Source organism: Camellia sinensis, chromosome 9 (assembly GCF_055761805.1).
Source record: "Camellia sinensis isolate YWXY chromosome 9, ASM5576180v1, whole genome shotgun sequence".
Lineage (NCBI taxonomy): Eukaryota > Viridiplantae > Streptophyta > Magnoliopsida > Ericales > Theaceae > Camellia > Camellia sinensis.
In genome coordinates, this window is record NC_138969.1 from 24,153,488 (window position 1) to 24,172,091 (window position 18,604).

Consider the following 18,604-nt stretch of genomic DNA (forward strand, 5'->3'; position numbering starts at 1 on the left):
CGGGTGGATTCGTTCAGCCAACCTGTGCCAAGCATGGTCGACATAGAGTCTGAGATCGAGCTATCCCAAGAGGTAGCTACCCAAACAGGCCTAACCAGCGGCGAAGCCCGGGTTGACTTGGATGCTGAGTTGGATGACCTCTTTGCATGATTTCTTTTCCTTTTTTTTTCCCTCTATGAAAATGTAACTGGGCTACAAGCCCCTCCCTTTGTACTTAATTTCAAATGAATGAAAGAAAACTTTTCTTTTTTAGCATCTTTTGGTTCGGTTTACATCACTTTTCCGCTTTGTAGTGTATCAGTTTTGCTGCATGCCCAGCTGGCCTAGTTAGCTCGGTTATGCCTTTTCATACCCTCCTAGTTCGGCTGAGATACTCATCCTTGCTAAAAAATAACTTTGGGAAACTAAAAAACTTTTATAACCGAAATGTGTGCCTAGATTCTTATCTCAGCTAAATAAAAAAACAGGTTTGATCAACCCTACCAACGTTCTTGAGCCTAGATCCTTATTTGAGCTTGAGGGACGAACTAAGTGCTAGTCAAACCTATCAACTTCCCTGAGCCTAGATCCTTATCTCGGCATTAGGAGCTCAATGTTGGTCAAACCTGCCAATTTTCTTGAGCCCAAATCCTTATCTCGGCTAAAGAAGAAAATTTTGTTTGGTCAAACCTGCCAACTTCTCTGAGCCTAGATCCTTATGTCGGCTTTAGGGATGAGCTAAATGTTGGTCAAACTTGCCAACTTTCTTGAGCCCAGATCCTTATCTCGGCTGAAAAAAAAAATATTTTGGTCACACTTGCCAACTTCGCTGAGCCTAGATCCTTATCTCGGCTTTAGGACGAGCTAAATGTTGGTCAAACTTGCCAACCTTCTTGAGCCTAGATCCTTATCTCGGATAAAGAAGAGAACTAAGTGTTGGTCAAACCTGCCAACTTCCTTGAGCCTAGATCCTTATCTCGGCTTTAGGGACGAGCTAAATGTTGGTCAAACTTGCTAACCTTCTTGAGCCTAGATCCTTATCTCGGCTAAAGAAGAGAACTAAGTGTTGGTCAAACATGCCAACTTCCCTAAGCCTAGATCCTTATCTTAGCTTGAGGGACGAGCTAAATGTTGGTCAAACCTGCCAACCTTCTTCATTGCCCCTAGTTGGCAATAACTATGAACAACTTTTACAAACAAATGAAAGAATTTTACTAGAAAAAAGTCTACTTGTTTTATTGAAAACGAAAAATTACAAGTGTTTTAAGAAAAAGCTAAAAATAAAATACTTTGAGATTGGTCGTGTTCCATGGCCTGGGAATAGTTTTACCATCCATATCTTCTAAGTGATATGCCTATTTTCCCGCTAAACCAATCACTTTGTATGGTCCTTCCCAGTTAGGTCCTAACTTGCCATCTCCAGGTACTAAAGTGTTGCCCATCACTTTGCACAATATCCAATCTCCAATCTTGAATTGCCTTGGGTGCATTGTTTTGTTATATTTTCTGGACAACTCTTGTTGATATGAGGCAATGTACACCAATGCCCTTTCCCTTTTTTCTTCTGTGAGGTCAAGTTCTAGGGCTATGGCCTCACCATTTAAGTTTGGATCAAAATTTTCGTTTCTAATAGTGGAGAGGCCCACTTCTAGGGGTATTATGCCATAGGTCAAAGAAAAAGGTGTTTCGCCAGTTGACCGCTGAGGTGTGGTATGGTAAGCCCATAAAACATGGGGAAGTTTCTCAGCCCACTTGTATTTTGCTTTTTCCAACCCCTTTTTCAAACCATCTAAGACTATTTTGTTGGAAGCCTCAGCCTGGCCATTAGCTTGGGGGTATGCCGGTGTGGAGTTGTAGAATTCTATCTTGTATTCTTCGCAAAAGCCCCTAAAGATTTTGCCATCAAACTGAGTGTCATTGCCGGATATTAATGTCTTCGGTATGCTGAACCGAGTTATGATGTTCTGCTAGACAAATTTTTTGATGTCTTTCTCTTTTATAGATGCGAGTGCTTTTGCCTTTACCTATTTTGTGAAATAGTCCGTTACTGCGAGAAAGAATTTTCTGCTTCTTGACGTAGTTGAGAGTGGTCCCACTATATCCAGGCCCAATATTGCAAAGGGCCACAAGCTGGTCAAAGGTAGGAGCTCTCTGGTTGGTTAATGTATTTAATGTGCGAACTTTTGGCATTTCTCGCACTTCTTGACATATTCTTTGAATCTGCTTGCATGTATGGCCACCAATACCCTTGTGAAATTGCTCGGTAGGCCAACCCTTGGTGGCTTCCGTAAATGCCTCCATGTATTTCGAACAAAAACGCCTCAACCTTGCTGGGATGGACACACTTCAAGTTAAGGTCCTGTGAAGGATTTTTTGTACAATGCTAGTGACAGAGAGAGCCGAAATTGCTATGACCTTGCTCGAATTTTGTTGGCTTCTTTCTTTTCTTCAGGTAAGATGCCATCTTTTAAAAACACTACGATGGGATCCATCTAGGAAGGGCCTAGCTCAGCACAACATGCTTCAGCTGCTTCGGGCTCTTCAATACTTGGTCTAGGTAGGAAGTCAATCAACAATGGGTGTGGAATAGATGTATCTGCCATTGACGCAAAGCTGGCCAGCTCATCTACTTTACTATTTTCCTCTCGACTGATTTTCTCTATCTGGACTACTTCAAACTTCATGGTCTCCTTTTTGACCAACTCTTGGTACTTAGCCATTTTGTCATCCTTTGCTTCGTAGTCGCCCAAAATCTGGTTAACTACTGATTGAGAGTCACTGTGCACCATTAGCTCGGTGGCCTTCATGCGAAGTGTTGACTTCAAACCTTCTAGTAACGCTTCATACTCTACCTCGTTGTTAGATGCTGAAGGCTGATTGACTGTTCAATTGTCAGGCCATTTGATGAAATGAGGACTATGTCTAGTTCTACACTGTGCTTGTTGGATGCTCCGTCCACAAAGAGTTTCCACATCTCTCCGACGAATAGCTTCCAGCAAGTGGAGGGATCTGATGATGTCTTAGGATCAGGGGCATCGTTGATGCCTTCTTCCAGGTTAATGTCTGCCATTGGGTTTTGATCCTCACTGTCTGACCGTCTCAAGACTTTACTTTTGGGTGAGTCCTTGCTAGCAGTGCTGCAGTCTGTTCCTTCTTCCCTTTCGACAGGCCTAAATGGCTTGCTACGCAGTTGGTCGTCTTGCTTCGGGGGCTGCACTATTCCTGCGGCATTTTTCCCCCTTCTGTCGGTTACCTTGGTCAAGTCGATCGGGTTAACATGATGACTTCCTGGTGTGCACTCGGCCACGAAGCCTGCCAAAGCTTGGGCCTTTATTGCAGTTCTTGGTTGAAATTTTATGTCGAACTGCCCTAACTACACTGCCCATTTCAAAATTCGTCCAGAAAAATCCGCCCTTTCAAACAAGGCTTTTAAGGGGAAGGCAGTCAAGAAGATTACGGTGTGGGCATGTTAGTAGTACGACAATTTTCTTGAAGCCATCATCAAAGCTAAGGCCAACTTTTCCAATGGCAAGTACCTTGCTTCAGCACCCAGCAATGTCTTGCTCACATAAAAGATAGGCAGGTGCTGTATTCCCTCAACTCTTACCAATACTGTGCTCACTGCATGCTGGGAAACTGCTTAGTACAAAAGGAGCTCCTCACCTGGTACTAGGTGACTAACAACGGAGGAGAAGTCATGTAGTCTTTCAAGCTTTCCAAGGCATGGTCGCACTCATCATCCCATTCAAACTTGGCCTTTAGTGCCTGGAAGAACGGTCGACACATGTCTAACGATCGACTTATGAACCGGTTTAGCGCGGCTGCTAGGCCAGTGAGATGCTGCACCTCCTTGACTGTGTTGGGCCTCTCAAGATCTTGAATGGCTTTGATCTGAAAGGGATCAGCTTCTACATTCCGGTTGGTCATTAGAAAGCCCAGGAATTTGCCTGACCCCACGCCGAATGCGCACTTAGATGTGTTTAGTCGCAACTTGTGGGACTTCAAAATTTGAAACATCTCATCTAGGTCCCTGAGATGGTCCCCCTCATCTCTGCTTTTGACCACCATATCATCTATGCAAGCCTCCATTGTTCTGCTCAACAATAGTTCAAACATTTTGGTGATCATCTGTTGGAATGTAGCCCCTACGTTTTTTAGGTCAAAAGGCATGACCTTGTAGCAATATAATCCTTTGGGTGTTGTAAATGATGTGACCTCCTAATCCAGTTCATACATAGCGATCTAATGGTAACCGTGATACACATCAAGAAAGCTAAGTCGGTTATGCCCTGCTGTTAGGTCCACCAGTTGGTCTATTCGTGGTAGGAGAAAGCTGTCTTTTGGGCATGCTTTGTTAACTGTTTTGTAGTGTACGCAAACGCGCTATTTGCCGTTCTTTTTGGGCACTGCTATAGTGTTGAAAGTCCACCTAGGATAGTGCACTTCTCTAATTGTCCCTGCTTCCAGTAAGTTTCCCACTTCCTCCGCCACTATCTCTGCGTGGTGGAGTGCCGGTTGGCGAGTTCACTGTATGATTGGTCTGGCAGTTAGATGGATGTTAAGTTGATGGCAGATGAAATTGGGGTCAATGCCAGGTAGGTCATACGGCATCCAGGCGAACACTTCGATGTTAGAAGTCAAAAATTCCATGATCTTTATTCTCTCGGTGTTAGACAGAGACGAGCCGAGCAAAAAGAACTTCTCTGGATTCTTTTCATCTATCCTTACCTCTATCAAGCCTTCTACTGCCTTCTGTTCGGTTGTTTTGCCGATGTCTGCGGACAATTCGGTGCTTTCTGGCTCTTCTATCATCTGTACAAACCCTTTTACAGCCCGGCTGTCGTTTACTATAATGAAGCACTGTTTCAACATGATTTGGTCCCCTAAGACATCTTCAATCACACCGGTTTCGTTGGGGAACCGTAACACCTGAAGGTAGGTTGATGCCACCGATCGCATGGTGTGCAGCCATGCTCTTCCCAAGATTATGTTGTAAATAGAAGGGACTTTCAATACCCAAAATTCCACCTATTTTGTCATTGTTCTTGCCTTGATTGGCAGAATTATCTTGCCCACCGGCCATTCTAGCATTGAGTTGAAGCCAACTAAGGGAGATGTTGCAGGCGCCAAATCTCTGTCCTTCAATTTTAGTTGCTTGAAGGTCTCATAGTACATTATCTCGCAGGATCTCCCTTGGTCAATTAGGATCCGTTTGATGTCGAAGTTCTTGATGTGTAAAGTAACCACCAATGCGTCATTGTGAAGCCATTGTAACCTTGCTAAGTCTCTGTCAGCAAAGGAGATGACGTTCGTTGCCTCCGTTTTTCCCCTTTTGACGGTAGGTTGTGCACTTAGTACCTCTTTCAAGTGCTCAGCCTTTTTGATCATCCCTCTAAGCTTACATACCTGCTCGGGTTCGATGATCCCATGTATCACGTTGATTATGCCTTGGGGTGAGCCGTCAACTGGTATCCCATTCGGCCTGTTGCGGTCCTAGGGGACTGGTTGTGGTCCCCCCTTTATATACTGGTCCAAGTGACCAGCGGCCACTGACTCCTCCAGATGTTTCCACAGATGGTGCCAATTGTACGAGCATGAAATAATCTTCTCATATAATCCTGTTAATTAAGTTTGCACTCCTCCAAACGTCATCGCTTTACTACCTGAAAACACAAACGTGAGCTAGCCAGTGGGTGTGTGCCGGAAACCTCTCTGATGCCTAAGTCAACAAATAAACAATAGGCACAAAAACTCTGTGTATTTGAGAGTAAAGATTGTGATACCTGTACATAGATCCTGTTATGAGCTTTTATAGATTCCGCCTAGCACAATCCTAGTAGGACTTCAACTCTCTTTAACAGAGTCCTCCTAGGAACCACACCCCCAAGATAATGCATATCCTGATAACATCCGACTCACTACCAACCTAGTGAGATGACTTAAACCCCTTTACCTCGGTTTGGTAGCAACTCAACTAAGCTAGCATGGTCATGCCCTATGCCAGACTCAATCGTGCTCACATAGCTCGGTGCTACTTTAGGCAACACCGTAAGTCTTTACTGTTTAGATGGCGCCCTGTAGAGCTATCAAACACCTCGGTCTTCTTTCCTCCAATACCTTGGTCTAGGACAGCCAGACCAGGCCATTGGTAGACTACCTCTGACCGAACTGTCGGGATAAAGGACCAAGCTTCATTACCTCGGCCCGTAGTTCGACCTAACATCTAAGGGATTGGGCCTAGCTCAGTCCATTTCAACAGTTCTAGTAGACGAAAGGGGCTCTCGAATCCACAAGAAAAATAGAACTTTGAATCCACAAGGAAGAGAAAATATCTTAATATTATTGATTAAATGAATAAAGGTTCCTCTTTGCCATGAGGCTTACATATTTATAATAAACTAAACCTAATACTTGTAGGAAAAGTAATTCTAAAATAAAATAGGAAACTTAAATCAACACAAATTAGGAAACCTAAGAAAATAGGAAACTAAAATTTTAAACTATTTAAAAATCCTAGTCAAAATCTAATTCCAAAATAATAAAATTAAGAAACCTAATAATTCTAAAATATTTATACTAAATTACAAGAATCCTAATAAAATAATATATCAAAAATATTAAAACTAAAATTATAAAAATTCTTAAAATATTGTCCTACATCACATACATCATATATATGTTACCAAAAAAAAAAAAAAAAAAAGAAACAAACGTACTTCCTAATAGTGCTAATTACCAACAAACAATTTAAGTACCAGTCAAATTTACATGCTTCAAAGTTACAATAACAACAATGATTCATCCCTCTAATTGGAAGCACTAATTGAGCACTACTGAGGTGAAAATTCAAAAAAAAAAAAAAAAAAAATGAAGAAGAAGTAAATAAAAAACCTAAAGCCAAAACATCACATCAACGAGTAGGACCCACCTCCTAGAGCTCCTAAACATTTTTCTTACAGTAAACACCAGGAAACTAGTGGAAAAAACACAAACAAATATAATCTACATCAAACGAACGATGATGACCTTGAAACCCTATGAGACAACGCGTCTTCAAACTCTTCTTCGTTAGCCTTGCCAGCGCTCAAGCTCGGTGGAATGAAAGATCTAAAGATTACTTCCATGTTTGGCGTTTCCTTCAATTCGCGGCAAGGAATTTCAAGAGCAGTGGATTGGAAGAATCGGTAGAATTTCTTGTTACAAACGAAGGCGAAGATCAGGGAGAGTATTGGAAGAGGGATCAACAATGGAGCGTAGTAGAACTTCTTTATTCCAAAGTAACCAACCATTAATACTTGGTATAAGAATAAAGATGCCACGATGCGCACGTTTATGTGCGGCCACATCCTCCCGTAGCTCTCGTATGAAGGAACATAGACTTTGAGTACCTATAATAGAGGTGGAGAGAATAACAAAAAATAAGCAAGCATGCATGAAAATGAGGGGAGATTTATAAGGAAAAAAAAGTGAAAGATTTGTTGTAACAAAAGCCATTCTTAAGTGTTCAAATGCATATTTACTGGTTTTTTTTTTTTTAAAAAATAATAATAATGACTCACAAATTTTAACAATATAAAAAAAATTAAAATATAGCAACCCCAATGCACGAGGGCTTCTACTAAAAATCAAGATCTGAGCAGGGATATACATGCAACCCTTGACATGGGTAAGCCCATAAAGATTATAGCCCACCATTTAGAGCCCAATACATATCTCAAATACTAGAGCCCAGCACTGCTGAAGCCCCATGTAGCAATAAGAACCAATGACATCAAGACACATGGCAAGAGAAGGGCAAGCCACATCAACAGATAAAGATCTGCAAAGTTATTACCACGGCACATCGCCATTAATGAGGCCCCCTTACAGCATTTATTGCAATAACCTCTCTTCGTCGGGACGGCATGTCCTCACCCTGAACAAGGGAAGCTACAGCATAGACTTTTGGCCAATGTGACAGGCCGGAAGGGACAACGAAATGATTATCAGAGGATATACGCAAACGTTGAAGACAAGAAGAAGGTTAATCTTTTCTATCTCTAATCTATCTCTACAATCCGCTTCTCTTTCTAACTTGCTCATCGGAGGGTTCGCTGGGGGACTCCCCATTCCCCGTTGAACTCTTATGCAGGTTCTCTGGTGGGCTTGATCACTCAGATGCTGGTTAGAGAAGCGTGGATGAGTCCGACCCGTCCAAGTCTCCTGTAGTATCATCAGTTGGCGCCATCTGTGGGAACTTCTTACTTCTCGTGCCAGTTGTGCACATTGTCGCCGGAGGCCCTTCCCCAATAACCCCTTTCCTACCACCTGCCAAGGTGTATGGTCACGACTAGATCCATGGCTTCTCACCCCAACGTTCCCAATCATCAAGCCGACCCCCCCAATCCAAATAACCCACCACCGTATTTCACCGAGATCACCAACAGCATTAACCGCTTGGCCGAGCAAAACCAAGCCCTGATTAATGCTCTTCTCCAAAGAAACCTTCCTATGCCTCCTCAACCACCTCTAGATATTCCCCCCAACCAAGAACGAACCCCGAGCCATACTATCCTGCAGCCTAATCTTCCCAACTTGGAAGGCTTACAACCCCCTCCCCCAGGTATAAACCTGCCACCTCAGGGCCCACAGCCATCGATCCCGACACCGACCCCTGAAGGAGAGGCCAGCAGCATCCAGCCCCCGCTGCCTTCCGGTGGTGACAACATCCCTTTCTGGGACACAGAACTCCGAGCCATGAAGCTCCAGCTCCAAGGGGTCATGCAGAACATACAGCATAAACCATCTACCACAGCCAACTCCCCATTTGTTACTTCCATCAGGGACAAACCTCTACCCCCCAAGTTCAAAATGCCCACCATCGACTCTTTTGACAGTACGACGGACCCAGTCGACCACTTGGAGACCTACAGAACCCTGATGATCCTCCATACATTCCCTGACGAAATTATGTGTCGAGCTTTCCCCGTGACACTCAAGGGGTCAGCTCGACTTTGGTTTAGTCAGCTGCCGGCGGACTCTGTCTCCACCTTCCAACACCTCAGTGACTCCTTCCTCAACCATTTCATTAGAGCTCAGCGCCAGCGACGTCCGGCAACCTAACTCCTCAACATCCGTCAAACTGAAGGGGAGTCGCTACACAGTTTCGTTACCCGCTTTAACACTGAAGCCTTGCAGGTAGCGAAAAACGATGACAAAGTCATCCTTACAGCTTTCATAGCCGGTCTGCGGTCATCTAACTTCCTCTTCTCCCTCTCAAAAACCCCCTCGACCTCCATGGAAGCCCTACTCTTCAAAGCCCAAAAATACATGAACGCCGAAGATTTCCTAGCCGCTCGCCAATACCCTACAGCCAAAAACCCCACCACCAGGGGGAAGAAAAAGGATTCTGACACCAAAAACACCCAATACAATAACAGAACACCTCATTATACCGACCGACCGACCCCCCCGAGCCGACCGGTCGGCACCAACCCGACCACCCAGCCGGTTCGAGCGGTACACACCCCTCAATTCACCCATAGAACAAGTCCTCAATCAGATCCAGCGTGACTACCCCCTAAAATGGCCCCAATCATCACGGACTCCTTCCAATCGGAGAGACCAGTCCAAATACTACCGTTTTCACCAGGACCACAGCCATAACACCGAAGAGTGTGTTAACCTTAAAGATCAGGTCGAGGGCTTGATTCGTCAAGGTCGTCTCAGTCGATTCACGGAAACTCGCCCTCAGCAGAGACAACGGACTGAACCCATCAGAAACAACCGCCGACACACCCCTCCCCGACAACTAGCACAACCTAACCAAGGTCATGACCGTCCCCCACAGCAACCTCAGGCACAAGGTAACCCCGCCCCACCTGTTGGAGAAATCAGAGTTATTTCCGGCGGGCTTGCTTGTGGAGAACCATCCCGCTCGACCCAGCGGGCAGAACTCAGAAAAATAAGCCAGGGCTCAGACAAAGAAGTTGCCACATTGGACCGACCCTCCAAACAGCCTAAGCAGTGGACTGAGCCTATCACCTTTACAGACGCCGATTGCACAGGCATCCGTTACCCCCATGACGACCCTCTCGTCATCTCCGCCCTCCTCTCCAATTACAAGGTCAGACGGGTTCTCGTCGACAACGGCAGTTCTTCAGACATCATCTTCCTCAATTGCTTCCACCAACTCAAGATCGGGGAAGAAAGTCTGTCCCCTCTCCAAACCCCTTTGGTCAGTTTCACGGGTGATCGGGTGACCTCCATTGCCTCCATCGATCATCCCATCACAATCGGCGAGTACCCTCGACAGACCACCAAGTCCCTCACCTTCCTTATGGTCGACTGCCCCTCTGCCTGTAACATCATCCTTGGCCGCACTGCCCTAAATGTTTTCCAAGCTATCACATCCACTTTCCACCTTGCCATCAAGTTTCCCACCGATCTTAAGGTCGGCACAAGGTGGGGAGAACAGACCGTGGCCAAAGAATGTTATGTCGCCTCACTTAAAGAAGTCAAGCTCAGGAAGGCTATGATCGTTGAAGGACTTGACGTCAGAGACGAGGACGAGCTGGTCAGAGGGGAACCAGTGGAAGAGCTTGTCGAGGTCCTCATCGATCCCACCAACCCGGCCAAAACTGCCAAGATCGGCAGCCAACTATCCCCCCAGGCTAAGGCCGACCTTACCGCCTTCCAAATTGAGCACAACGATGTATTTGCATGGACCCACTCCGATATGCCGGGTATTGACCCCTCTTTCACCACACACCGTCTCAGCATTGAGCCCCATTTTTGACCTATCCGCCAGAAACAACGCATCTTTCACCCGGAGTGCAATAACCTTATTACTTCTGAAGTAGATAAGCTCCTTGAAGCACAGTTCATCACAAATGTGGACTACCCCAGATGGCTGTCGAATATGGTTCTGGTTCGTAAAAATAATGGTAAGTGGTGGCTCTGTGTCGACTACTCCAACCTCAACCGAGCTTGCCCCAAAGACAGCTATCCTTTCCCTCGCATAGATCTGCTGGTTGACGCCATGGCCGGTCATCAAATGCTCAGCTTCATGGATACCTTCTCTGGGTACAACCAAATTTTGATGCACCCGTCTGATCGGGAACATACCTCCTTTATCACCGACTGAGGTACCTACCATTACCGTGTGATGCCGTTTGGGTTGAAAAATGCTGGGGCCACCTACCAACGGTTAGTCAATGTTGTCTTTCATCACCAGATAGGCCGAAACATGGAAGTATATGTCGACGACATGCTAGTCAAGAGCAAGCTCTCCACTGATCATCTGGCCGACCTGCGGGAGACCTTCGCCACCCTACGAAAGTACCAAATGAAGCTCAATCCGGAGAAATGCGCCTTCGATGTAGGATCTGGAAAGTTTTTGGGTTTCATGGTCAATCAGCGGGGTATTAAAGCTAACCCTGAAAAGATCAAGGCCTTGGTTGAAATACAGTCTCCCAAAACAGTTAAGGAGGTTCAACGGCTTATTGGCCGAGTGGCCGCCCTCAACCGCTTCATTTCCCACGCAACGGATAAGTGCCTCCCCTTCTTCAAAGTTCTTCGGCAAACTTTTGAGTGGACGGCCGAATCAGAAAAGGCCTTTCAGCAGTTGAAGCAGTGCACGGCCAATCCCCTCTCATTTCTCAGGCAATCACGGGTGAACCCCTCTTCCTCTATTTAGCCGTGTCAAACACCGCAGTCAGTGCAACTCTTATCAAGGAAGACAACTCTATCCAACGGCCAGTCTACTACATCAGTCGGGCTCTTAGAGGAGCGGAACAGAATTACCCACTGTTAGAAAAAATGTCCTTGGCTTTGGCCACCGCCTCCAGACGGCTCCGTCCTTACTTCCAAGCCCATTCCATAGTGGTCGTCACTGACCAACCATTGAAGAAGATAATGCAACAACCAGAGCTTTCTGGTAGACTTATGCAGTGGTCGAACAAGCTCAGCCAATTTGACATCTCCTACCGGCCTTAGACAGCGATTAAGGGGCAGGCTATTGCCGATTTCATTCTGGAATTCACTAATCCCACTCCAACCACAGCTCCTCCGCCTCCACCAACCCCTACCGAGCTAGAAGACCCCCACTCTTGGACCCTCAACGTCGACGGATCATCCCGTAAGGAAGGTAGTGGGGCTGGCCTCATCCTCACTGCCTCCGACGGTGGATATTTCAAGTGTGCTCTCTGGTTCCTATTTGATGCAAGCAATAATGAGGCTAAATATGAGGCATTGATTGCAGGTCTTCACCTCGCCAGAGACATTGGTGTCAGCCATATCCAAGTGTTCAGCGATTCCCAGCTCATCGTCAGACAAATCACGGGGGAATTCAATGCCAAGGAAGATTCCATGCGGGCTTATAAGGATATTGCACTCCCCCTCGCTCGCCTTTTCAATAATTTCCACATCAAGCATATCCCTCGAGCGGAAAACTCCAAGACAGATGAAATGGCTCAGTTGGCTTCGGCAGACCAGTCAGACCTTAGCCACGGTGTCCGCCTCGAGTACCTGGCCCACCCTGCGATTTCCCCAAACCAGTAGCAAGTCTACTTCCTCCAAAATGAACCTATCCCCTGGGCGTCCGACATCTTTCTATTTTTGACAACGGGGGAACTGCCAAATGACAAACAGTAGGCCACCAAAGTCAGGGCCCGGTCATCCAATTACATTCTTGCCGATGGTCTTTTGTACAAAAGGGTTTTTCACGCCCATACCTGAGATGCCTTAATCCTGCTCAGGCGACCTACGCGATGAGAAAAGTCCATGAGGGTGTATGTGGCAATCATTCGGGTGGCAGGTCCCTAGCCCACAAAATACTTCGCACTAGTTATTTCTTGCCTACTCTTAATAAAGATGCGACAGACTTCGTGCTCAAATGTGATAAGTGCCAACGTTTTGCCAACATCCCCCATGCTCCTCCCACAGAATTGATCACACTCTACAGCCCTTACCCATTCGCCAAGTGGGGGATCGACTTGATTGGCCCGTTGCCCACTGGCCGGGGGCAAACCAAATTCGCTATTGTCGCCATCGATTACTTCACTAAATGGGTGGAAGCAGAACTCCTTGCCACAATTACTGAGCGGAACACAACCAGATTCATTTGGCAGTCGATCGTCTGCAGATTTGGCATCTCTCAAGCCATCATCTTCGACAATGGTAAACAATTTGACAATGCCAAGTTCAGGAAATTTTGTGCCGAGCTTCAAATCCAGCCATATTTCTCCTCCTTAGGCCATCCCCAAGCCAATGGCCAAGTTGAGGTCATCAACCGTTCTCTTCTGAAGATCATCAAAACTAAGCTGGAAGCTGCTAAAGGACTCTGGACTGAGGAATTACCAAATGTACTTTGGGCCTACCGCACTACCGCCCGAACTCCCACTGGGGAGACCCCCTTTCGCTTAACATACAGCGCTGAAGCAGTCATCCCAGTGGAAATTGGTCTGCCTACCCCAAGGGTTCTACATCCCAATCCAGCACTAACTGAAGAACTGCATCAGGCAGACCTTGACCTAATTAAAGAGCTCTGAGAAACCACTGCAGTCAGACATGTCTCATACCAACAGAAAATGAGAGCTCACTACAACCGCAAAGTTCGACCAAGGGAGTTTGCCGTGGGGGACCTTGTTTTACGAGAAGCAACCCTTGCCACCAAAAATCCGACTAAAGGGAAACTGGCAACCAAGTGAAAAGGACCTTACATTGTTAAAACAAGACCTCATCCGGGTACATACCGACTTCAGGACATGGAAGGTCGAGACCTCCCCCATCTGTGGAACGCCGAACACTTGAAGCGTTATTTTCAATAATTTTCCAATCTTGTACTGATCAGTTAATGTATTTTCTTTTCGGCAATCCACACACTTGAATGTTCTTGTTCTTCTCTCACATGATGTAAATTTCTGATCAAATGGGCTACACTTTAATGACAGCAAGCTTATATCTCAGTTATTTGTGTGGTATTCCAATAATGCTCTGATTGTAACCTCAGCCAGACTGAGTGACTAAAAACCTCAGCCAGACTGAGCATGAAGACCTCAGCCAGACCGAGTTACTTAAAGCCTCAACCAGACTGAGCATGAAGAACTCAGCCCGACTGAGCATAAAAAGCCTCAGCCAGTCTGAGCATGAAAAGCCTTAGCCAGACTGAGCACGAAGACCTCGGCCAGACTGAGTTACTTAAAGCCTCAGCCAGACTAAGCATGAAGAACTCAGCCTGACTGAGCATAAAAAGCCTCAGCCAGTTGTAGACGTCCCCTGAACATCCCGGGAGGAATGAATCCCCCCGTCCTGTTCATTTAGGCTCACTACAGTTCAAACTCAATGTCACGATCCTGTATCTAATCTCGAAGAGTGCAATTCAAGACCGATGAATCATCAAAGAGTCCAAATCTGGCAAATCGTTTTGAGAAAACAGATTTTTAAAAAGAAGTGCCAAATATGGACTGCTTTGCCAGATACAAAGTTGCCACCTAAATATTTTTTTTATGGGGGAATTTAGGAAACCCTGACTCATTTGTCTAAGGCCACGTGTCTGTCATCACCAAAGTTGTCTCGGCTCGGGAACTAGGGCACGATTGGGGAAGGTCAGCTATGAGCACCCCCGCTCGCCCGATCTGAAGATCGGCCTCTACTAACTATGATATCTAGTTTTGAAAACGTTATGTGTTCTTATTCCGATTAATTAGCTAATCTTACTATGTGATGCGCACAACACAAAAGTATAGACTAGATCGCCTAATTTGGAACAAAGCATTGCATATCCGTTTGATCAGAAAATGGTTTGAAATTTGCTACTCGCAAGTAGGCTAAAATACGGATTTCAATGAGTTGTTCCAACTCAAGCAATCCAACCTTCACCCACAGGCATTCAGGCAGTAATATCACATAAGCACATAGTCACATGGTAAGCATGCTGCCATGTTAACATTCACACTCATGCGAGGTGCTAAAGCATAAATACTTACAGCGTACCCCGAGCCAAAACAAAGAACATGTTAGCAATCAAACGTATGATCCAAGTCCATGTTAAATGGCTAATGCATCACAGGCAAAATGCAATCTAGAATAGGCTCGGCTAATCCTAGGATGGCATGTGAAATGCAACAAGTAACATGTATTCAAGTTAGATTTGAAATACTATGCAGTTAGCAGGATGCGCCGAGCCCGGTGCATACAATACTGATAAATGAATGCACACATGCATAGCATAAGGTATGCTAAATTAAATATGCCCTAGTACTAACCATCAAAAGCAGGTAAGTAAAAGGGAGGAAGAAGTGGAAGTTGGAAGACATGCACACACACACCCACACTTATTACACATTCGCCGTCGCTCGAAGGGACCAAAAGAAAAATACAAATTAATTAACCTACAAGCTAATTAATTATTACAGACCACTTAACCAGTTAAGAAAATTAACTAAGCTAAGAAAGCAATAAAACAGCCTCGGGAAGGGGGTCCAATGCATGCATGCTCGGGTTTGCTCGGAAATCCGTCACCATGTGGAGCACTCTCTGAACACTGTGGAGCATCACCGACCGAGGGGAAACATCACCGACCATGGTAGAAGGGTCATCGACCATTGATATGGCTCTCGGCCTCAAATGTTTGGTCGGTTGGCAATAGAGATGGTTGGCCGACCATGTATGCCTGCAGAATCATGTTTTGACAGCAGCAGAGGGAAAACATGGCATGGCAATGCATTTCAAGCAAATGTGCGCACCAACACCCTCCTTATCATGCTCATGACTCAAAGGAGGATAATCCTCGACCCTCGGGCCACCAATCACGCATTTCAATGCGTGATGGCCAAAGAGGCCAAGTATGCATTTTGATGTCAAAAGTAATGCAAACCAAACAAACAAATGGACCCAACCTCTATCATAATCAATTCAAGAGGCAAGGCATGTATGCCAAATGCAACCTAAGCATATAGGCTAGTATGCACACATGAACATGGAGGCAAGTATGCAAACATGTAACAAGTATGCAAGCTAACAAGCATGCAAAATGTAATGCCAACAAACAAACAAGAAAGACATGTGATATGTTAAGCAACCAAAGCAAAAGAAATGCATGCCAAATGCACTACCACCTAAGCATGCAACAACATACAAAGGGGTCAAGTGTGTGACAACATGCAAGGCGAATGTACACACAAACATTCATGCACGCAAGGTCCAACACTTATGCATCAAAGAACAACTTTTAAGCCCAAAACAATGGCTAATATACTAAGCACATGAAGGCAAATGTACATACAAGCATGCATAGATACATGGTTCAAGACTTAAGCATAAAGAAGCAACTTTCAAGCACACTTAAAAGGGACAAACATGGGCATATGGCAAGCATACCAAGCTCTGAAAATCATGTTAAGGATGGTGCCAAACCAACTAAACAAGACAAACAAGGCATGTAACTATGTCCAAAACTCAAGGCAAGCCAAGGGGCTTAAACCATGGCTATATGAAGCAAGTCCCAAAAGGCCATGGGGACTCAAAACCACCCCAAGGCAAACCAAAACAAGGTCAAAGGCACGCCTAGATAGCATCTAAATGGCCTAAGTCTAAAGGCATGCAAAAGGGTTCAAACATGGAGCATGAAACACCAACCTTTTAAAGCATTAAAGGAGCATCAAATGCAAGCATACAAGCATGCCACAAGGACTGAAATGATGCTATAAGTGGTGCCAAACCACTGAAACAAGCCAAGTAATGCATGCTCAACACTCACACACCCAAGGCTAACAAGCCAAAATGCAAGGTGGCTATACAAAGGATGTCATGGATGGCCAAAACAACTCCAAACAGACCTTAAGCATACTAATACATGCATAAAAGCTTTACAAAGCTAGGCCAAATACATGCTAGAAAAGAGGCTCAAAGCACAAAGCATGTTAAGGTAATTCATGGCATTATAAGACAAGCGTGCAAAGCAAGCATGGTGTGTCTAAACCAACTTAAAATAGTGCTATATCATGGCAAAATAAGCACAAATACTAGCTAAGACATGGCCAACATGAACTCAACAATGGTGCTCACACATGAGGCTAAAATGACAACTTTTGAAGACAACAAGGAGAGGGGATGACCCTCTCCTTCTTAGGACCTCAAAGCACCATCCCCACCACTGAAATCCAAAGATTTCAGTGGTGAGGAGGCCCAAACAAGGTGGTCCTGGAGCTCACCAAAATAGCACAAAATAGGGGCCAAACAAGGCCTAAGAGGGGTCAAACAAGCTCAAACACCAAAGCAACCTTAAACAACTATTTTAAGCACTTAAAATAAGAACTTTTATATGTTATAAGTTAAGCTTAAAAACAGATGCAAGGATGGCTAAAAGCCTATGCAAAAATGGGGAATAAAGGGGTAAAGTTCTTACCCTTGAAGACCTTCGTCACAAGGACCACTCTAGCCCCTTCTCCAAGCTTAAATTGACTCAAAAGCTCTGAAAATCACTCCTTAGTACCTCAGAAGCCAATGGAAAGTGTAACTCTAGGTGTTTGTGTGCAAAACTATGAACAAAACACCTTAATACACACAATATGGAAGAGAGGGAGATATAGAGATAGAATAGATACAACTATGCTAACCCTAATCTAGAGCTCTGGAACTCAACCCTCTAACCCTTGAGGAGGGAGGAGAAGGCCTCCCTTTATAGAGGATCACTCTTGCAAAGCTTACAAAACAAGCTAAGCAAGAGTGAAATCCCTCCATACACGTGTATGGAAGGGGTGCAAAGTGGGTGCCAGCTAGCACAGCTGGCATAAAATATCTGCCAAAAGCAGATGCACAGTGGTCAGCCAGCCAAAAATGCCAAATTGACCAAATAAATGGTCGACCTACCAAACGGAGTGTCGACCGACCAAACATTTGGCCGATGACAATAAAACAATGGCCGGTGGCCTCAAGCCATGGCCGGTGAGATGTGGGGATGGCCAACAAGCCATTCCTTGCTCCTCAAAAGAAAACACAAGTGTTTGGTGCAAAACCAAACACAAAACAGGCAAGTCGAGAGGTCTTGAGGAAAGGCGCGTGGCCGAGACTTCCGAGAACTCAAGACGAACACGAACATGGATGATCACCGAGTGTTCAAACGGTGACGTCCAAGTCTTGAGGACGGTCAAAAATGGGGTGTCTATAGTTGCCCCTCTTTGACAGAACTCGAAAGTCATAACAATGATGGGAGTGAATGTCAAAGCCTAGAGACGACCCATTTTTGACAAGGCCGAAGACTTAGACAAATATGCAAGACAATAAAGATATGCGCCCGAAGGCGGGGGAAAAATGCAACTGACAATGCAAGAAGCCGAACATAACTCATGATCATGCAAAGAAAGCTGTAAGAAGCATAACATGCAACAGTTTTAAGCAAGAACCAAGCTACATTACAATGCAAAAAGGATGTAAGAGAATTATTCAATTCCCGATACGTCTCACACGGAGAATACAATACCTGTGCGGCTCGTCTGGTTGCACCAGCTTCAAATGAACCGTACATACAATATCGCGCCTGAAAGAGAAAGAAAACTTAACAGGTATGATATCGTTAGCAACATGCATAACAATGCAATCTAAGCTGCGTAACAACGCAAGTGAAGGAGTGCATGACAATGTAACC